The sequence below is a fragment of the Argopecten irradians genome, chromosome 6 (genome assembly GCF_041381155.1).
Source record: "Argopecten irradians isolate NY chromosome 6, Ai_NY, whole genome shotgun sequence".
Classification (NCBI taxonomy): domain Eukaryota; kingdom Metazoa; phylum Mollusca; class Bivalvia; order Pectinida; family Pectinidae; genus Argopecten; species Argopecten irradians.
Window position 1 is genome coordinate 45,407,261 of NC_091139.1, and position 20,200 is coordinate 45,427,460.

Sequence of the window (20,200 nt, forward strand, 5' to 3'; positions counted from 1 at the left end):
TATCTGGTCAAAATTAGACCAATGTGATATGATGTCATACTTTGGTGTCTGTCCATCCGTGTGTCAATTTACTTTATCAAATTTGTGTAGTTGTTTTGTTTTGTATTCACAAATAATAATTAGAATGAGTGAAATTTTGACACCTTTTTAGTCCTCCATCATCAGATGGTTGGCTCATGTTGAAATTGCATTTTGTCTGGTCTTTGCTGTCCGTCTGTTTGTCCATCCATCTATCTATCCGTTGATAATTCATGTTGGCGCTATTTTCCAAAAAAAAAAAAAATCGATCTAAATCTATAACTTTACTAAACCGGCGAGTAAAATTTACGATTTTCACATGTGAATCACAACATAATAATGCAAAAACATCGTCTGGTTTGGGTTTTTGTCCACGTATTAGTCGCACTGGTGTAGATGTCGCCCTCCCGATTTTCTGGGGGAAACATTGCGACTTATACTCCGGAAAATACGGTACTGTAGGATATTGTATTTTTATGCATATGTTCTCCTGGAACTGGTGTTTCGACAAGATTTCATTAGTGAAGTTTTACTCCGTTATTGTTATTCTCAGATAGTACTGAAGGGATACGTGTAAAAGAATTATATACAGGCTCTTCTTGGACGCATTTAAGGATTGACAAGAAAACAAGGTGATCGATAAGCAGTCATTTTGGATTTTGACAATTAAAATTTATTATTTCAAAAAGACTCGGTACTACATATTTGATATGGATGTTCCTCTTTGTTTCCGCATAGCGTGCATTTTCTTGCAGCTTCTTCTTAACATTACACAGGTATTTAAAACTGGAGAACTGGATGTTAAGTATGAAACAATGTTAAAACGGAGATGAAACGAACAATTCTGAATGAACAAATGCACCAGTAAATACAGATGACTACTTTATACAATTATTAACAAGAATCGGAACGAAAAAAGAACACACTTACATAATTAAACATATGTTTATATCACATTATGTCAGAGAACTTAGTCTAATATGTAACGGGACCATACATAAATGTACATATTATTGATAATTTTGAAATTTACATCTCTACAGCTATGAAATGATTTATGAAATTCTTTTTTGTCAGATTCAAATACAAAGGATCATTGATTTACAATTTATTATGAGTTAGTGAGACAAAGTTGGTTGGATTTGGCAAAATATGGTTGCCATTAGAAATAATAAAAAAAAATCTGTGGTTGAACTATAAAGGCCACTGGCTAACAAAGTACTGGGTTAAAATAAATACACCAAAGAACAAGAGGACCAATGGGCCTTAACAGTCACTTGCTAGATATACAATACATATATATGTAGTAGAAATAAAGTGCACGGTAAGCCCAGTAGGTTGTTAAAGATTGCAACCTATTTGATCCCTGAGACTTTGAATGAAAGTCAAGGTCATTCATGTGAACAAACTAGGTAGCACTTCATCACAGCATGGTACAGCTTCAATATCAGTATTTAAGCCTCTTACTTATTGACAAGAGGTCATTTATTAGATTTAAGCCTTTTTGATCCCCGTGACCTTGAATGAATGTCAATGTCATTCATTTGAACCAACTTGGTAGCCTTTCATCCCAGTATGCTACAGGCTAAATATTTGTAAGAGCTGTAGCATGTAGCATAATGGAGATAACACGAACCTACAGGTTTTGTACAGAAAACATCACGTTTTTGCAAGTTGTTCTCCTGTAACATATAAACAATTTTAATGAACTACTGAAAGGCGATGGATCATATATGTCAGAATTGCACTGGGCTTTGCAATAAATGTGTTGCTCTTTATCAACTGCCTGATTTTTTTTCCAATTAGGGGACAATCTGCTAACTTTCACGCTCTACAGTACATTTCATGTGTCTTGGAATGACGTATGTCCACTTGGAACCAATGTTACAACCCACTTTGGAAAAGTAATGCACTTTGAAACATTATTTCAATATAAGTGGGTTAAGAAGGTGCATTGTATTTTTTCATACTGCGTTTTTTTATGTCCTTTTAAATATAAGTCATTATCCCTTTAGATATGCATATTGCTATGTAATTTTCCCATTGCATAATGATTTAAAAATCCATCTATTGTGAACTTGTGATAGGATTATCGCGATAACTTATAAGTATATTCAAAATTATTTGTGATGTGTACCATATTTAACGCACTTTGAAGTAATTTTTCAAAGTGCGTTAGTTTTTCAAAGTGGGTTGTAACAAACCAAGTATGATGAAAATGATAAGATTCTCTGTTGAGGCATTAAATATGCCACTTGCATTGTCATATCATACTTTGGAACTAAAAATGATCAGTTAAACGAAATTTGATGTTGTGGATGAAATGAAAACAAAAACATAAAAGACGCATATCACATTAGCTGTCCTGTTCCAAACACGCTGTGTTTTATGTTCTCGATATTTGCATTTTATTATTTTAGTTTATTGTAACTTGAAGCGAAAATTACATCCTGTTCATGAACGATGCATTAAGTATTCAAGCAGATCCAAGTGATCAACGGAATCTTGCAGAGTCAGCAGCAAATCCAGGCCTGTGAAAATAAAATAATCCACTAGTTTTCATATTCTTTTCACACAATGCACATTCACAAGGACAGAATTCTACAAAATAAATCAAAACTCATAACGGCAAATATCAATAAAAAAAATTTACATGTACAGGAAAGTGTAAGAGGGACAATTTCTTTTGAAATAATTACATAATGCTTGATAATTATCGATATATCCCAAATATCTCCAAGTGCAAATGATTAGTGTGGACATTCATCGTTAATTCTTTAAAAGGGTCGATGATCTATATTGAATGGTTTAACACCAGAAAAGGAAAGAACATGACTATGACAGTAATTATTACTTGGCTTCTTCCAAATCCACAATAAAGGGTTAATTTATTTATGCTAATAGTTGCTGTTATTTAAGGGGTTTTTCAAGCTAATTAACTATACTGCATTGATTGATACCTTCCAGGATTCAAACGTTTGGGTTTGTTTTGCTCATAACTTTCAAAATCGAGTACATGTAGATATATATATATCCCTTTCATGATCCAAATGGTTTCACTACTGTATATTTTCCCTCTATATTTCTTTCACTGAATATGATTTTTTTTCGGTGCAAGTATAGAATTCATCACTTATAAAAAAAACGTTTTATGTAAAGAAAGATTTAATCTTTAGTATGCTAGTACTTAGTTACATACACTTTTCTATTTGTTTATTCAGGATCCACCTTCAATTTAGAAAGTTTTGTGTGTTTCCTAATAAAGGCATTTATTTTTAACGTAAGCTATCCAATGTTCGAACCCTATATCCTGTGGGGTGGGGTGGGGGTCGAATCAGTCCCATTTATATTAAATGTTATTGTTGTACACCATATTTGGTTCAATTCCAAACAAGCGTTCAGAAATATTCCCCATTTGGAGCCCTATTCCTCAATACCCAGGGTCGGATCCACCTTATTTGTATACAAGAGGTCCATGGGCCTTAAAGGTCATCTGACTAAGGCAATACAAAAGAACTTTTATAATAGAAGAAGTCCAGGTTCTAATATATTTGATGAATTAGAGCACCAATGAAGGTCCCTTGATCCCCACCATGCTACAAGTTCAATATCCAGTATCTAGGTTTCTTAGTTATTTACAAGATGCCGTATTAAAGATTTTTGACCTATTTGACAGCTGTGACCTTGAATTAAGATCAAGGTAATTCATTTGAACAAACTTGATAATCCTTCATCACAGCATGCTACAGGCCAAATATCAGTACCATGGGACTTTCGGCTATTGGGAAGAAGTCGTTTGAAAGAAAAATGTACGCACGGCGGTCAGATGACCTAAAAATAATAATGTTACATGTATTTCTTACTAAATTTTGTAGTGATCCGCAATAGGGTTAAGGAGGAGTAGGCTTTTCATCCTGACCTTCAATCAGGTGACCTAAAACAACATATCGTGAATCTTACACATATTTATGAATTAATACAAGAAATATATTTTCATACGTTTTAGATGTCATGTACTGTAACCTTCATTAATGAAATGCAAAAGGTCTGTGAATACCCAGACAAAATTAACTTATTTGCATCTTTCATCTTTATTGACCAACAGGCACCACAACACTGATACCTGGTATATTATAGGCACCATGACATTATTGACCAACTAGCACTACAACACTAATGTCTGGTATATTATAGGCACCATGACATTGTTGACCAACAAGCACCACAACACTAATACCTGATATATTATAGGCACCATGACATTGTTGACCAACAAGCACCACATAACTAATACCTGGTATATTATAGGCACCATGACATTATTGACCAACAAGCACTACAACACTAATGTCTGGTATATTATAGGCACCATGACATTGTTGACCAACAAGCACCACAACACTAATACCTGATATATTATAGGCACCATGACATTGTTGACCAACAAGCACCACAACACTAATGTCTGGTATATTATAAGCACCATGACATTATTGACCAACAAACACCACAACACTAATACCTGGTATATATTATAAGCACCATGACATTATTGACCAACAAGCACCACAACACTAATACCTGGTATATTATAAGCACCATGACATTATTGACCAACAAGCACACTATACAGCACCACATATACCTGGTATATTATAGGCACCATGACATTGACAACAACCAACTAATATGATTTAGCACCATGACATTTTGACCAACAACACACAACACTATACTGTATATAGCACCATATACATGACATAATCCAACAAGCACCACAACACTAATACCTGTATATATAGCACCATGACATTGTTGACCAACAAGCACCACAACACTAATACCTGGTATATTATAGGCACCATGACATTATTGACCAACAAGCACCACAACACTAATACCTGATATATTATAGGCACCATGACATTATTGACCAACAAGCACCACAACACTAATACCTGGTATATTATAGGCACCATGACATTGTTGACCAACAAGCACCACAACACTAATACCTGGTATATTATAAGCACCACGGCATTATTGACAACAAGCACCACAACACTTAATAATGTACTTGCTATATTATAAGCACCATACCTTTATTGATCAACAAGGGTATTCTGACTTTCCTACATCCGCTGATAATTTTAAAGGCTGACTATCAAAAAGAAAACAATAACGCCTACATGTACATAATAATAATAATAGACTTTATTTAGAGTCGATAACACTTTGACTCGTCTTCCAAGTGGTCGACATAAAAATTTACAATATTTATAACATGGAATATATCATAGACAATACATATTACAGTGCTACATGTATTATAATAATGGATATCACAGCCAGAATATCACAGAGAATAGTATTAAAAATTAAAAAGGCACTCAAAAAGTTCATGGTGCATAAATATATGGAAAAATAACAAAAAACACAACTTAATGAATTAGTGTCTAATATACATATATGCCAATATGACAAAAGAATAAAAATTGGCAGAATATATGCTATTATAGCCTGTATTGGAATTTATTTTGTTTGATTAATTAACGATAGTTTACTAAGAAGATAAAAGAACAAAAAGTGCTGGGTTTACTAAAATAGATATATATTAAGAAGCAAATGAAAAAGTGATTATTGAGATGCATTTAGAAAGTGTTTTTTGCATTCGTATTTGAATTCAGAGAGTTTTGTGGTTTAAGAAACACTTTCTGGAAGATCATACCATAGTGATGGTCCACTATACTTAAACCAGCTCTCAAATTTTTCTGTTTTTAATCTTGGGTATACATATTTCCCTGTTGTGGCTAATCTAGTCTTCTATTCATGAACATTGGATATTAGATTGTTACAATCTAAATAATACATTTACATTATGACATCTCTATCATAACAAGCATAATATTACTAATGTTAGTCTACAAAATTGAAAAAATACCATATTCATCAGTATAAGGTGCAATGGGCAATAATTCCACAAATTACAATCAAGACAGCAAATTTTCAAAGTCGGGATCTTAGATTCCTTACAAAGTTTTATTAAGCTTGGTGGATTTACTGTATGTATTTTCAATGTCAAATTATAATTATTATTGCAGAGGAAAATAACTCCGTAACTTACAGTAAAATGAGTTTCAATTTCAAACTCATTTGAGGTAATGTTGATGTTAAACTGCATACAAAATTATATTAAGCTCTGCCAAAGTTATCATGTTCAAATATTCCAATAATGATTTTTATTGCAAAGGGCAAATCAAGTATAATCAAATCAAGTCAATTTTCAAACTCACCCAAAAACTTTCGTATATTAGTCTGCATACAAACTTTCGTTAAGGTCAGTGAATATTTATTTAAGTTATCATGTTCACAATTGCCGAAAATAATTAATTATTATTGCAAAGGAATATAACTCCATCAATACCAGATGAATCAAACCGATTCTCGAACGAGTTCGAGATATTTCCTAACTTAGTCTATTCTACATACAAAGTTTTATTAAGCTTGGTGTTTATTCACTCAAGATACATATGTATTATGTTCACAAGGAAATGTTTACGCTGTTTTGACAAAAAGATGCTGGCATTGATGATGTCCGATGTCTCACCTCTGACTGCAAAAAAAGAAATATTACCAGCGACTATCGCATTAGGTCACAATGACTTATGGTCAGGTGGCTTAAACGTTTTCTTCATACTTTAATTAACATATGATTTCAATTATGAAATTTGATATATTCGCAGACGACTCTCAAACCTTTGTTAGATTACCAAATATTTTCCACCTTCTATCTGCTAAGATATGAAAAAAGCATCTAGTGCCAAGGTAAATTCAGAACGAAAAACAAAACACACACACACACACGAAAGGATTATGTATAGGTATTTGGAAACAGAGGCCTTCAAACTTTAGGAACATTTAATGGGTGAAAGAGAACATTAAGGCACTCCGTGTATATTATGGACATAATATCAATGAAGAAAAAATATGGAAAACTAAACTTTCAAAGATTCGGAATATATTCACATGATGAAAACACCGAATCCTCACACTTGAAAGAAAAGTCCTTATAATGAAATATTTGATTTTTTCCCCGGTTACAATATGAATCAATAACAAATTGTCTCAAAAGACCATTCCAAAGAACTACAAAATTCAAATAAATAAATGTATTGATGAGTTTCTATAGAATAACAATATTTATAAAGTCTCTGAACACATATGTTATATGTTATCAATCAAGAACTGAAGGGGGACTGAATATAATAGATAAAGACGATATTAATAAATAAAAAAGTAAAATTATATATAACCTTATTCATAGTGAAACAGAGGCAAGGAATATCTTCGGAAAACACTGGCTCCAAACTTGTGATAAAACGTTCACCATTGATTATTTTTTTAGCATCAGAAAACTATCAGCTATATTTCAGCAGGCTTTAATTCAATGGCAGTTTATTATTTAAAAAATGTTCTAATCATACCAAGCCAGGCATCTTGAATATGAATGTTTTGGTAATATCGATATAACATTTAAACATGAACCATTATCTCTTTAAACAATGGGCAAATGGACAATGGAGTTGTAAAAGCGGAATATCAACACGGTTTTATGAACAGAAAGATGCACAAGAAATAACTGAGATCACGGATGATCTATGTTTAAAAAGCAACGTGAAAACTATAAACACACTAACGACCTCAAACGTTTTTAAACAAATTTTGTATAGAAATACATGTACATTATTTAACTCAAAACCTAAACTACATGTATTTTTAAAAGGGAAGACTGCTTTAATAATGAGGATATTAATTGGAAACTTATTTGACAAACATTCAAATATTCAATTGCAGATACAAAATGTAACGATTTCAAATGAAAACGGATGCAAAGAATAGTCAGTATAAAACATAATCTTAAACAAATCAATAAATCAAATGGCCTACGTACATTGTGCAAAAGAAACTTTAACGCATTTATTTTAGTTATGTCAAAAAATTGAACTACACTGGCAAAACATCAGAAACATTATCATAACTCTATTGAACCTAGTCCCAAACTATCCTCTGGTATAAAGAACAGCAAAGTATTATCACCTTTATTATCATGACGACAAAACGGTGGATATGGAAAACAATAGCAACGATGGAAAAAACTTATTACAATATTAGAAAATGAAGTATGATATTGTATCAGAATGAGAGAGTGTAGAATGACAGAGAATGAAAATGATGTAAAAATATAACTAAATTATCCTTATTAAAGATGCTCCACCGCTGACAAATGGTATTTTTTCACTATCAAAAACAGGAGCAGACGATTTAGTATTTTTCTTCAGTTACAAAAGTTACTTACTTAACACCATTATCACCATTGAAAGGTTTGAGCTTCTAATTTTACTTCAAGTTAAAAATATGAAAAATATTTAATTGCATCCCGAAAAAATTCTATGGCACTATATCTTATATGGAATGAAGTACTGATTGCGCATGCGCCAAAGTCAAAACAAATTATTTTATATTATTTTTGTGTTAATTAGACATATATATACACGATTAAACACCAATTATTGTTCAAATGATGAATATTATTTATGCTCTGTCGGCGGTGGAGCATCTTTAAAGTATTAGTGTAAAGATTTGTTGAATGAAAGATGTGTATATGACAAAATGGTGGTTTTGGTTATGAAAATGTTTTATAATTGTCATCTAATGAACCACAACTTCTGCAGGATTTGGGCCAGTCTTCATTAAAAAAGTTGTTTTAATTAAGGAAACGGGGCTTGCTGAATGCATAAGTTGTTCTTGTTTTATTATTATTGTTTATTTGTTTGTTTGATTAATAAACGTCCTATTAACAGCTTTTGTATTATTATTGTGTTATACATGTAATGTTATCTTTGTAATTTGATAATAAAACCTCATAAAAATAGCGATAAGTATTGAATGAAACATGAATAAGTAAGAGAATGATGACTATGTACAAGTTGTTTATACATGTATGTAAAATGTTTTATGTAATAAAGTATAAACAAAAACATAACGTATGATATATAACTGACAAATGAAACTGAAGAAAAATATCTCTGGTCATTCTTCTGCACCCAAAGATAAAGAACTTGTATGTTTAATCTTCCTTCTGGAAGAACTTCATCAGATCTCGACTGATCTCTGCAACCTATGGAAGCCCTGGGAACATCACACATTCTCTATTTTACATTTGTCCAAAGTCATATTTTTGACTTCCTATTTGCACACTTTTCTTTACAAAATAGTACAAAATACGAAATTAAAACATAACCAAAAACCATGGACTAAAACCTTAAAAAGCATTCAATAGGTTCGCTTCCTTTATTAACCAACTTTCTTTCACGTGCAATCTACTTTCGTGAATTCCGTGGTGCACGTAAAATCCCGAAAGTTTATCTTCGCAAATAAATATCTTTATCCCTCAAATTGCTATGAATTCCTATTCAGTTTTTAAATCCATGAATGTTAATCTCCAGGAACTTGATGTGAAATGGAAATCGCGAAATTTAGTAGCCACGAATGAAATTTGGTTAACAGTAAAAAATTAATTTATTAAACATAACTTTCATCCAACATCCAAACACCATGAACACCACCTCACTATATTCAGGGCCCAGTTTCACGAACATTCATTAACTTTAAGGAATCTCTTGACTTAACTTTCCCCATAGAAAAGCACTACAAAAGTTGAGGAAAAAATCTGAAGTTAAGGAACCTTCCTTATAATCTGTAATGCTAATGTCATGATGTTTATATAATATACCAGGTATTAGTGTTGTGGTGCATGTTGGTCAATAATGTCATGGTGCCTATAATATATCAGGTATTAGTGTTGTGGTGCATGTTGGTCAATAATGTCATGGTGCCTATAATATATCAGGTATTAGTGTTGTGGTGCATGTTGGTCAATAATGTCATGGTGCCTATAATATATCAGGTATTAGTGTTGTGGTGCTTGTTGGTCAATAATGTCATGGTGCCTATAATATATCAGGTATTAGTGTTGTGGTGCTTGTTGGTCAATAATGTCATGGTGCCTATAATATATCAGGTATTAGTGTTGTGGTGCTTGTTGGTCAATAATGTCATGGTGCCTATAATATATCAGGTATTAGTGTTGTTGTGGTGCTTGTTGGTCAATAATGTCATGGTGCCTATAATATACCAGGTATTAGTGTTGTGGTGCTTGTTGGTCAATAATGTCATGGTGTTTATATAATATACCAGGTATTAGTGTTGTGGTGCTTGTTGGTCAATAATGTCATGGTGCTTATAATATATACCAGGTATTAGTGTTGTGGTGCTTGTTGGTCAATAATGTCATGGTGCCTATAATATATCAGGTATTAGTGTTGTGGTGCTTGTTGGTCAATAATGTCATGGTGCCTATAATATATCAGGTATTAGTGTTGTGGTGCTTGTTGGTCAATAATGTCATGGTGCCTATAATATACCAGGTATTAGTGTTGTGGTGCTTGTTGGTCAATAATGTCATGGTGCCTATAATATACCAGGTATTAGTGTTGTGGTGCTTGTTGGTCAGTAATGTCATGGTGCCTATAATATACCAGGTATTAGTGTTGTGGTGCTTGTTGGTCAATAATGTCATGGTGCCTATAATATACCAGGTATTAGTGTTGTGGTGCTTGTTGGTCAATAATGTCATGGTGCCTATAATATACCAGGTATTAGTGTGTTGTGGTGCTTGTTGGTCAATAATGTCATGGTGCCTAATATAATAAGGTATTAGTATTGTGGTGCTTGTCTTGTTGGTCAATAATGTCATGGTGCCTATAATATACCAGGTATTAGTGTTGTGGTGCTTGTTGGTCAATAATGTCATGGTGCCTATAATATACCAGGTATTAGTGTTGTGGTGCTTGTTGGTCATAATGTCATGGTGCCTATAATATACAGGTATATAGTGTTGTGGTGCTTGTTGGTCAATAATGTCATGGTGCCTATAATATATCAGGTATTAGTGTTGTGGTGCTTGTTGGCAATAATGTCATGGTGCCTATAATATATCAGGTATTAGTGTTGTGGTGCTTGTTGGTCAATAATGTCATGGTGCTTATAATATACCAGGTATTAGTGTTGTGGTGCTTGTTGGTCAATAATGTCATGGTGCCTATAATATATCAGGTATTAGTGTTGTGGTGCTTGTTGGTCAATAATGTCATGGTGCCTATAATATACCAGGTATTAGTGTTGTGGTGCTTGTTGGTCAATAATGTCATGGTGCCTATAATATATCAGTATTGGTGCTTGTGTCATGTCTGGTAACAGTATTAGTGTTGTGGTGCTTGTTGGTCAATAATGTCATGGTGCCTATAATATATCAGGTATTAGTGTTGTGGTGCTTGTTGGTCAACAATGTCATGGTGCCTATAATATATCAGGTATTAGTGTTGTGGTGCTTGTTGGTCAATAATGTCATGGTGCCTATAATATACCAGGTATTAGTGTTGTGGTGCTTGTTGGTCACAATAATGTCATGGTGCCTATAATATACCAGGTATTAGTTGTTGTGGTGCTTGTTGGTCAATAATGTCATGGTGCCTATAATATACAGGTATTAGTGTTGTGGTGCTTGTTGGTCAATAATGTCATGGTGCCTATAATATATCAGGTATTAGTGTTGTGGTGCTTGTTGGTCAATAATGTCATGGTGCCTATAATATACCAGGTATTATTGTTGTGGTGCTTGTTGGTCAATAATGTCATGGTGCCTATAATATACCAGGTATTAGTGTTGTGGTGCTTGTTGGTCAATAATGTCATGGTGCCTATAATATACGGTATTAGTGTTGTGGTGCTTGTTGGTCAATAATGTCATGGTGCCTATAATATATCAGGTATTAGTGTTGTGGTGCTTGTTGGTCAATAATGTCATGGTGCCTATAATATATCAGGTATTAGTGTTGTGGTGCTTGGTGGTCAATAATGTCATGGTGCCTATAATATATCAGGTATTAGTGTTGTGGTGCTTGTTGGTCAATAATGTCATGGTGCCTATAATATATCAGGTATTAGTGTTGTGGTGCTTGTTGGTCAATAATGTCATGGTGCCTATAATATACCAGGTATTAGTGTTGTGGTGCTTGTTGGTCAATAATGTCATGGTGCCTATAATATACCAGGTATTAGTGTTGTGGTGCTTGTTGGTCAATAATGTCATGGTGCCTATAATATATCAGGTATTAGTGTTGTGGTGCTTGTTGGTCAATAATGTCATGGTGCCTATAATATACCAGGTATTAGTGTTGTGGTGCTTGTTGGTCAATAATGTCATGGTGCCTATAATATATCAGGTATTAGTGTTGTGGTGCTTGTTGGTCAATAATGTCATGGTGCCTATAATATACCAGGTATTAGTGTTGTGGTGCTTGTTGGTCAATAATGTCATGGTGCCTATAATATATCAGGTATTAGTGTTGTGGTGCTTGTTGGTCAATAATGTCATGGTGCCTATAATATATCAGGTATTAGTGTTGTGGTGCTTGTTGGTCAATAATGTCATGGTGCCTATAATATATCAGGTATTAGTGTTGTGGTGCTTGTTGGTCAATAATGTCATGGTGCCTATAATATACCAGGTATTAGTGTTGTGGTGCTTGTTGGTCAATAATGTCATGGTGCCTATAATATATCAGGTATTAGTGTTGTGGTGCTTGTTGGTCAATAATGTCATGGTGCCTATAATATATCAGGTATTAGTGTTGTGGTGCTTGTTGGTCAATAATGTCATGGTGCCTATAATATATCAGGTATTAGTGTTGTGGTGCTTGTTGGTCAATAATGTCATGGTGCCTATAATATATCAGGTATTAGTGTTGTGGTGCTTGTTGGTCAACAATGTCATGGTGCCTATAATATATCAGGTATTAGTTAGTGTTGTGGTGCTTGTTGGTCAATAATGTCATGGTGCCTATAATATATCAGGTATTAGTGTTGTGGTGCTTGTTGGTCAATAATGTCATGGTGCCTATAATATACCAGGTATTAGTGTTGTGGTGCTTGTTGGTCAATAATGTCATGGTGCCTATAATATACCAGGTATTATTGTTGTGGTGCTTGTTGGTCAACAATGTCATGGTGCCTATAATATATCAGGTATTAGTGTTGTGGTGCTTGTTGGTCAATAATGTCATGGTGCCTATAATATATCAGGTATTAGTGTTGTGGTGCTTGTTGGTCAATAATGTCATGGTGCCTATAATATACCAGATATTAGTGTTGTGGTGCTTGTTGGTCAATAATGTCATGGTGCCTATAATATACCAGGTATTAGTGTTGTGGTGCTTGTTGGTCAATAATGTCATGGTGCCTATAATATACCAGGTATTAGTGTTGTGGTGCTTGTTGGTCAATAATGTCATGGTGCTTATATAATATACAAGGTATAAGTGTTGTGGTGTTTGTTGGTCAATAATGTCATGGTGCCTATAATATACCAGGTATTAGTGTTGTGGTGCTTGTTGGTCAATAATGTCATGGTGCTTATAAATATATCAGGTATTAGTGTTGTGGTGCTTGTTGGTCAATAATGTCATGGTGCCTATAATATACCAGGTATTAGTGTTGTGGTGCTTGTTGGTCAATAATGTCATGGTGCCTATAATATACCAGGTATTAGTGTTGTGGTGCTTGTTGGTCAATAATGTCATGGTGCCTATAATATACCAGGTATTAGTGTTGTGGTGCTTGTTGGTCAATAATGTCATGGTGCCTATAATATACCAGGTATTAGTGTTGTGGTGCTTGTTGGTCAAACAATGTCATGGTGCCTATAATATATCAGGTATTAGTGTTGTGGTGCTTGTTGGTCAACAATGTCATGGTGCCTATAATATATCAGGTATTAGTGTTGTGGTGCTTGTTGGTCAATAATGTCATGGTGCCTATAATATATCAGGTATTAGTGTTGTGGTGCTTGTTGGTCAATAATGTCATGGTGCCTATAATATACAGATATTAGTGTTGTGGTGCTTGTTGGTCAATAATGTCATGGTGCCTATAATATACAGGTATTAGTGTTGTGGTGCTTGTTGGTCAATAATGTCATGGTGCCTATAATATATCAGGTATTAGTGTTGTGGTGCTTGTTGGTCAATAATGTCATGGTGCCTATAATATACCAGGTATTAGTGTTGTGGTGCTTGTTGGTCAATAATGTCATGGTGCCTATAATATATACCAGGTATTAGTGTTGTGGTGCTTGTTGGTCAATAATGTCATGGTGCCTATAATATATCAGGTATTAGTGTTGTGGTGCTTGTTGGTCAATAATGTCATGGTGCCTATAATATATCAGGTATTAGTGTTGTGGTGCTTGTTGGTCAATAATGTCATGGTGCCTATAATATATCAGGTATTAGTGTTGTGGTGCTTGTTGGTCAATAATGTCATGGTGCCTATAATATACCAGGTATTAGTGTTGTGGTGCCTGTTGGTCAATAATGTCATGGTGCCTATAATATACCAGACATTAGTGTTGTGGTGCTTGTTGGTCAATAATGTCATGGTGCCTATAATATACCTGAGGTATTAGTGTTGTGGTGCTTGTTGGTCAGTAATGTCATGGTGCCTATAATATATCAGGTATTAGTGTTGTGGTGCTTGTTGGTCAACAATGTCATGGTGCCTATAATATACAGGTATTAGTGTTGTGGTGCTTGTTGGTCAATAATGTCATGGTGCCTATAATATATCAGGTATTAGTGTTGTGGTGCTTGTTGGTCAATAATGTCATGGTGCCTATAATATATCAGGTATTAGTGTTGTGGTGCTTGTTGGTCAATAATGTCATGGTGCCTATAATATACCAGGTATTAGTGTTGTGGTGCTTGTTGGTCAACAATGTCATGGTGCCTATAATATATCAGGTATTAGTGTTGTGGTGCTTGTTGGTCAATAATGTCATGGTGCCTATAATATACCAGGTATTAGTGTTGTGGTGCTTGTTGGTCAATAATGTCATGGTGCCTATAATATATCAGGTATTAGTGTTGTGGTGCTTGTTGGTCAATAATGTCATGGTGCCTATAATATACCAGGTATTAGTGTTGTGGTGCTTGTTGGTCAATAATGTCATGGTGCCTATAATATATCAGGTATTAGTGTTGTGGTGCTTGTTGGTCAATAATGTCATGGTGCCTATAATATACCAGGTATTAGTTATGTGGTGCTTGTTGGTCAATAATGTCATGGTGCCTATAATATACCTGAGGTATTAGTTATGTGGTGCTTGTTGGTCAACAATGTCATGGTGCCTATAATATATCAGGTATTAGTGTTGTGGTGCTTGTTGGTCAATAATGTCATGGTGCCTATAATATATCAGGTATTAGTGTTGTGGTGCTTGTTGGTCAATAATGTCATGGTGCCTATAATATATCAGATATTAGTGTTGTGGTGCTTGTTGGTCAATAATGTCATGGTGCCTATAATATACCAGGTATTAGTGTTGTGGTGCTTGTTGGTCAATAATGTCATGGTGCTATAATATACCAGGTATTAGTGTTGTGGTGCTTGTTGGTCAATAATGTCATGGTGCCTATAATATACCAGGTATTAGTGTTGTGGTGCTTGTTGGTCAACAATGTCATGGTGCCTATAATATATCAGGTATTAGTGTTGTGGTGCTTGTTGGTCAATAATGTCATGGTGCCTATAATATATCAGATATTAGTGTTGTGGTGCTTGTTGGTCAATAATGTCATGGTGCCTATAATATATCAGGTATTAGTGTTGTGGTGCTTGTTGGTCAATAATGTCATGGTGCCTATAATATACCAGGTATTAGTGTTGTGGTGCTTGTTGGTCAATAATGTCATGGTGCTTATAATAGATATCAGGTATTAGTATTGTGGTACTTGTTATATATTGATATAAAATAACACGAAACTTTCAATGCTTCAGTTTTTATGAATTTAATTTAATGCTCTGCGTTTGTTGAATTAAAATAAACTTAACGCAAGCAATATTAGATATACGAAATGTTTCTGTAACCTTATTACCTTATTCAGTGTACTAGGCCTATTTCAATGTTGTGGTGCTTACTATGGTTCTTACTGGGAAAACGAGCCACAATTATAAGTAAAATTCGCGGAAGTGTTTATTACACCGAGATTGTGATTGGCGAATAAAGATTCAGCGCCACCAAGTAGAGCACCAGGGAAGATAACTCGTACAGTTAACTTGTCGCCAATAAGCAACTCGTATTTCCGCAGATTGCCGGAAATTTCTCCGATATTGCGGTTGGTTAATAATCTCCATGGCTGACTACTAAAACATTTAGGTCTTTTTTGATACGTTTCTGTCGGAGTCGAGGAAGGAAATCTGATTTATATGTTCAGTACAATTCTTGATGTAGAAAATCAAAGTACTGTAAGTACTGCAGTCCTTTTTTAGGCATAGTTAATTAGAGTGTTGTACATATTTTTCTCCGCCTCTCTAAGTTTTAAACTTTCGATATTTACCGACTTTTGTAAAGTTCGTATTCGCAAAGTTATCAAACAATTAAATTTAAATATTGATTGTTAACGTGTACTGTACACGTTTAAAGTTGTATGGTCTAGCTGTGACTTGCTGTATTTTTGGCATAGAAAAAGTATTTCAAGTGTTCTACATATTTTTTCCGCCTCTCTAAGTTTTAAACTTTCCATATTGACCGAGGTTTGTAAAATTCGTAGTTATTAAACAATTAAGGTGGTAGTCTCACATCCCCCAAAATTTTCCTGTCGTTCAATATTTTTCATATTTGTTTTATGAAGTAAATATGTTGTTATGCATCTTCTGTCAAAGTTTCGAAGAAATTGAACCATCCATTTTTTCTTAATAAATATTCAAATTTGCCATTTTTGAGTAGATTCTGCACATGAAAAAACAGCATTAGTCTGTACTAAATCCGCCCTGTAAATGAAAATAATTAACAAAATGTTCTACGATATATATATTATTCAATTGACGTGATATATATCAATCCTTTTTTTTTTTAAATGCTTTACTTCTCGTCATAATTAATTTCTATTGATCAATTTTGGAGGAAATTAGGTAAAAAAGACGCAAGTAAATTACCTAAAACATTCTCACCAAAATGAAAATAAATCAAAATTGTGAAGTTCAATTTTTATAGAAAAATAACAGACTAAAAAGTGACAAAGTTGCTTTTAATCAGTCAATTTTCAAGAAAATTGAACCACAATTTGTCAAGACAGAGCATTTTTAGCACCAAAAAACCTTCATTTTTCATTGAAAAAGACGGGATTCACAATAGAGTTATCTCCCCTATTTATATACTTTTTATACATTCACTGCAGAATTTTCTGTTACAATATAGCTTAGATGTCAATAGTTTTAGTTTTAAAATGATTAACAATGTTTAATCAATATATATTAATCATAAAATAGCAATTTAAGATTGATAGAGTTATTTGTGTTGTTATTTTTAAAATTAATAAAATAATTTATTCATAAATTCAAACTTCAGAAAAGGGGGTATTAATCAAATCGCGGTCATTCAAATGCTTGAAGGGCTTGGGGCACTGTCATAACTCAAGCGTCTGTATGAAAAAATCATGATCTGTCTCCCTTAGGTAGCAGTGTACAGTAAGACCGAATGGCCATGGGTGAGATTTTTATTAAGCAGAAAGCCCCTGTTTTATTATATGCATAAAAAATTAAAAAATGTATATGTCCTAAAATTGGTGAATTCAATCTAGAGAATTATATGCAGGCTTCACATTTGCATAAAGAAATCCCCCAAAATGGGTTCGAGATTAATGGTTTAGAGGGTATCCGAATGTGCGTCTAAGATGGAAAAACTCAATACTGTAGCAGCAGAAATTGATAGCTGGGGTACGAGGTAAGATTGCTCAAAAGTTTAATGATATACCTATGTCGAAATAGGCTCAGTTCCGCTATCACGGCAGTGATGCTTGGTTTTAAACTGTGTTCAAGAAAAAAAATTCTCCTAGAGGGGGTGTAATTTTGGGTTGAAAATCCCAATTTTTTGCATTTTTTCAAAAAAAACCAAATTTGGTTACCATGGTTTTTACAGGCTCACAAAACCACAAAAAGCGGACCTGTCCAAAAATGAACTCTGCATAACTATTGCAAATGTTGTGTAGATTAAAAATATATATACTTTTATATAGATGTTATTTAAGGTTAAAAAGCTATGTGTACATAATTAAAGCCTGCACTTAATTTTGCTGAATTTTTCAAATCTACTGTACACTGCCACCTTACCATGAGACTACATTCTTAAATTTAAATATTTATTTTTAACGTGTACATTGGTATAAAATAGCTCGGAACTCACCGAACTGATCCGATCTGTACGGGTATTGCCGATGTTGGCCACGTGATATGACTCGGGAGGTTCCGATCTATACGTATATTGCCGGTGTCGGTGACGTGACGCAAGTCGGTTTTCCGATATTACCCGAAAGTTTGAAACATATTTCAAAAACATTTCAATGACATGCATGTGTTCCTGCAAATGCAAATGCCTTTTTGTTCACCTTAAAATTATATTCAAGGTCACACAGGTCATATATGCAACAACAGTAAAATTGTTGTAGAACACATTTACATCAAAGATCGATTACGGCATACGTAGACCTGTAACATGATAGACCACTGTCAAAATAAGTTTATCATGTATGACCTTTTTCACAGTGGAAAAATGTTGAATTAACACAATTCTTTTGAAATTTCGTCTGGGGGTTGCATCAAGTATGGGGTCATGCATTCAAGGTAACATAGGTCAAATCAATCGATCCATAACGACCGGTTATTTTCGCCCCATCAAAATATGCAAAACGATTGCTACCGATCGTAGAGTTCATCTCGAGTTATGTCCCTTTAACCATAGCTGCATAAGTATGGGGCGCCGTTGTACTATTTTCTCCGCTTTTTGGATGTCCAAAGTTCGATTTCTTGATATCCCTAATTCGATTTATTGATATCGTATTTCAAATAGTATTTTTGGATATCAAAAAATATTTTTGGATATCAATAATTCATTTTTGGATTTCAAGAATTCATTTTTGGATATCAAGAATTCGAAAGTTCTAACAAGACACAGGTTTAGTTCACGTGACAAGCAAGGAGGTGAAGCCATGATAAAGATGACACCTTTACAGAGGATACTCATCTTTGAGCGTAAATAATTTAAAACTCAAAGTCTTGTTTTATTTCATAATTTAGATGAGCTGAATGTCAACATAAATTTACAGGTACATGTACTCTAATAGTTTTTGGAAGTCCTGAATTTTCTGTAGGCCAAAATACAATTATTTTCAACCATGTACATAGATTTATAAGGTCTTGTAATAGATTTTGATTTCATGTAAACTAAACTAGACGTAACTCGTGTTCAAAAAATATCTCACATTCTTTCTCTTCATCTCTTTTCACAACGCTCTCTCTCTCTATCTTTCCCTCTCTCTCCCTCTCTCTCCAAAAAATATATTATTATACATTTTGTTTTTTGTCATATTTTGTTGTCATCACGTGATGATTTATATCATATTATTTTGCATAGTATTATTAAGGAAAGGACTGAATAAGTTGATATTACTCGTGTCCAATCCTTTTATTATTCAACAATAAAATACGTTTCAATTCAATTATTTAGTACAGTATTTCTATGTACATGTATTTACACTATAACTAAAAATAACTAAGTTTAAATCAATAAGAAACTATAAATGGGACAAATTTTACTACAGATGTTTTACAAAGTCTATATTATTATAATTCTGAAAACTAAAGCAAGTTATATTATTTCTGTAAAATATTTACACTTATTAGGGTGAAAAATAGCACAAAAATGTATTCTGCAGCAGCTTCACAATAATTAACAGTTACTGATTTGCTGATCACCTACCAGGTGAGTTAATTTACCCGAGATTTACCTGTGATCTTGCAACGAGAACACTTTTGAGACAGACTTAGCTCCATATCAACACATGTACACCTTTAATTAACCCCTATAAAAACACCCCATCTTACCCAGAGCTGATGTTCGGGGGAGACTCATGTAGCCTCATGGGCAGTAATTGAATTGAATTGAATTGAAGATACAGATACTAGACCAATAATTCAATTGAATCCCTTTGTTAACCAACAGATCTAGTGA

At 33.8% G+C, this 20,200-nt stretch overlaps 1 long non-coding RNA gene across 1 annotated transcript; it reads right to left on the reverse strand.

Moving 5' to 3' along the window:
- Positions 1–668: 668 nt before the first annotated feature.
- LOC138326045 (uncharacterized) lies at positions 669–16,155 on the reverse strand. The gene is made up of 3 exons (XR_011208860.1): positions 16,071–16,155; positions 3,882–3,952; positions 669–2,549 (listed from the first exon to the last, which is right to left on the reverse strand). It is a non-coding gene; the product is annotated as an uncharacterized lncRNA (long non-coding RNA).
- Positions 16,156–20,200: the final 4,045 nt, after the last annotated feature.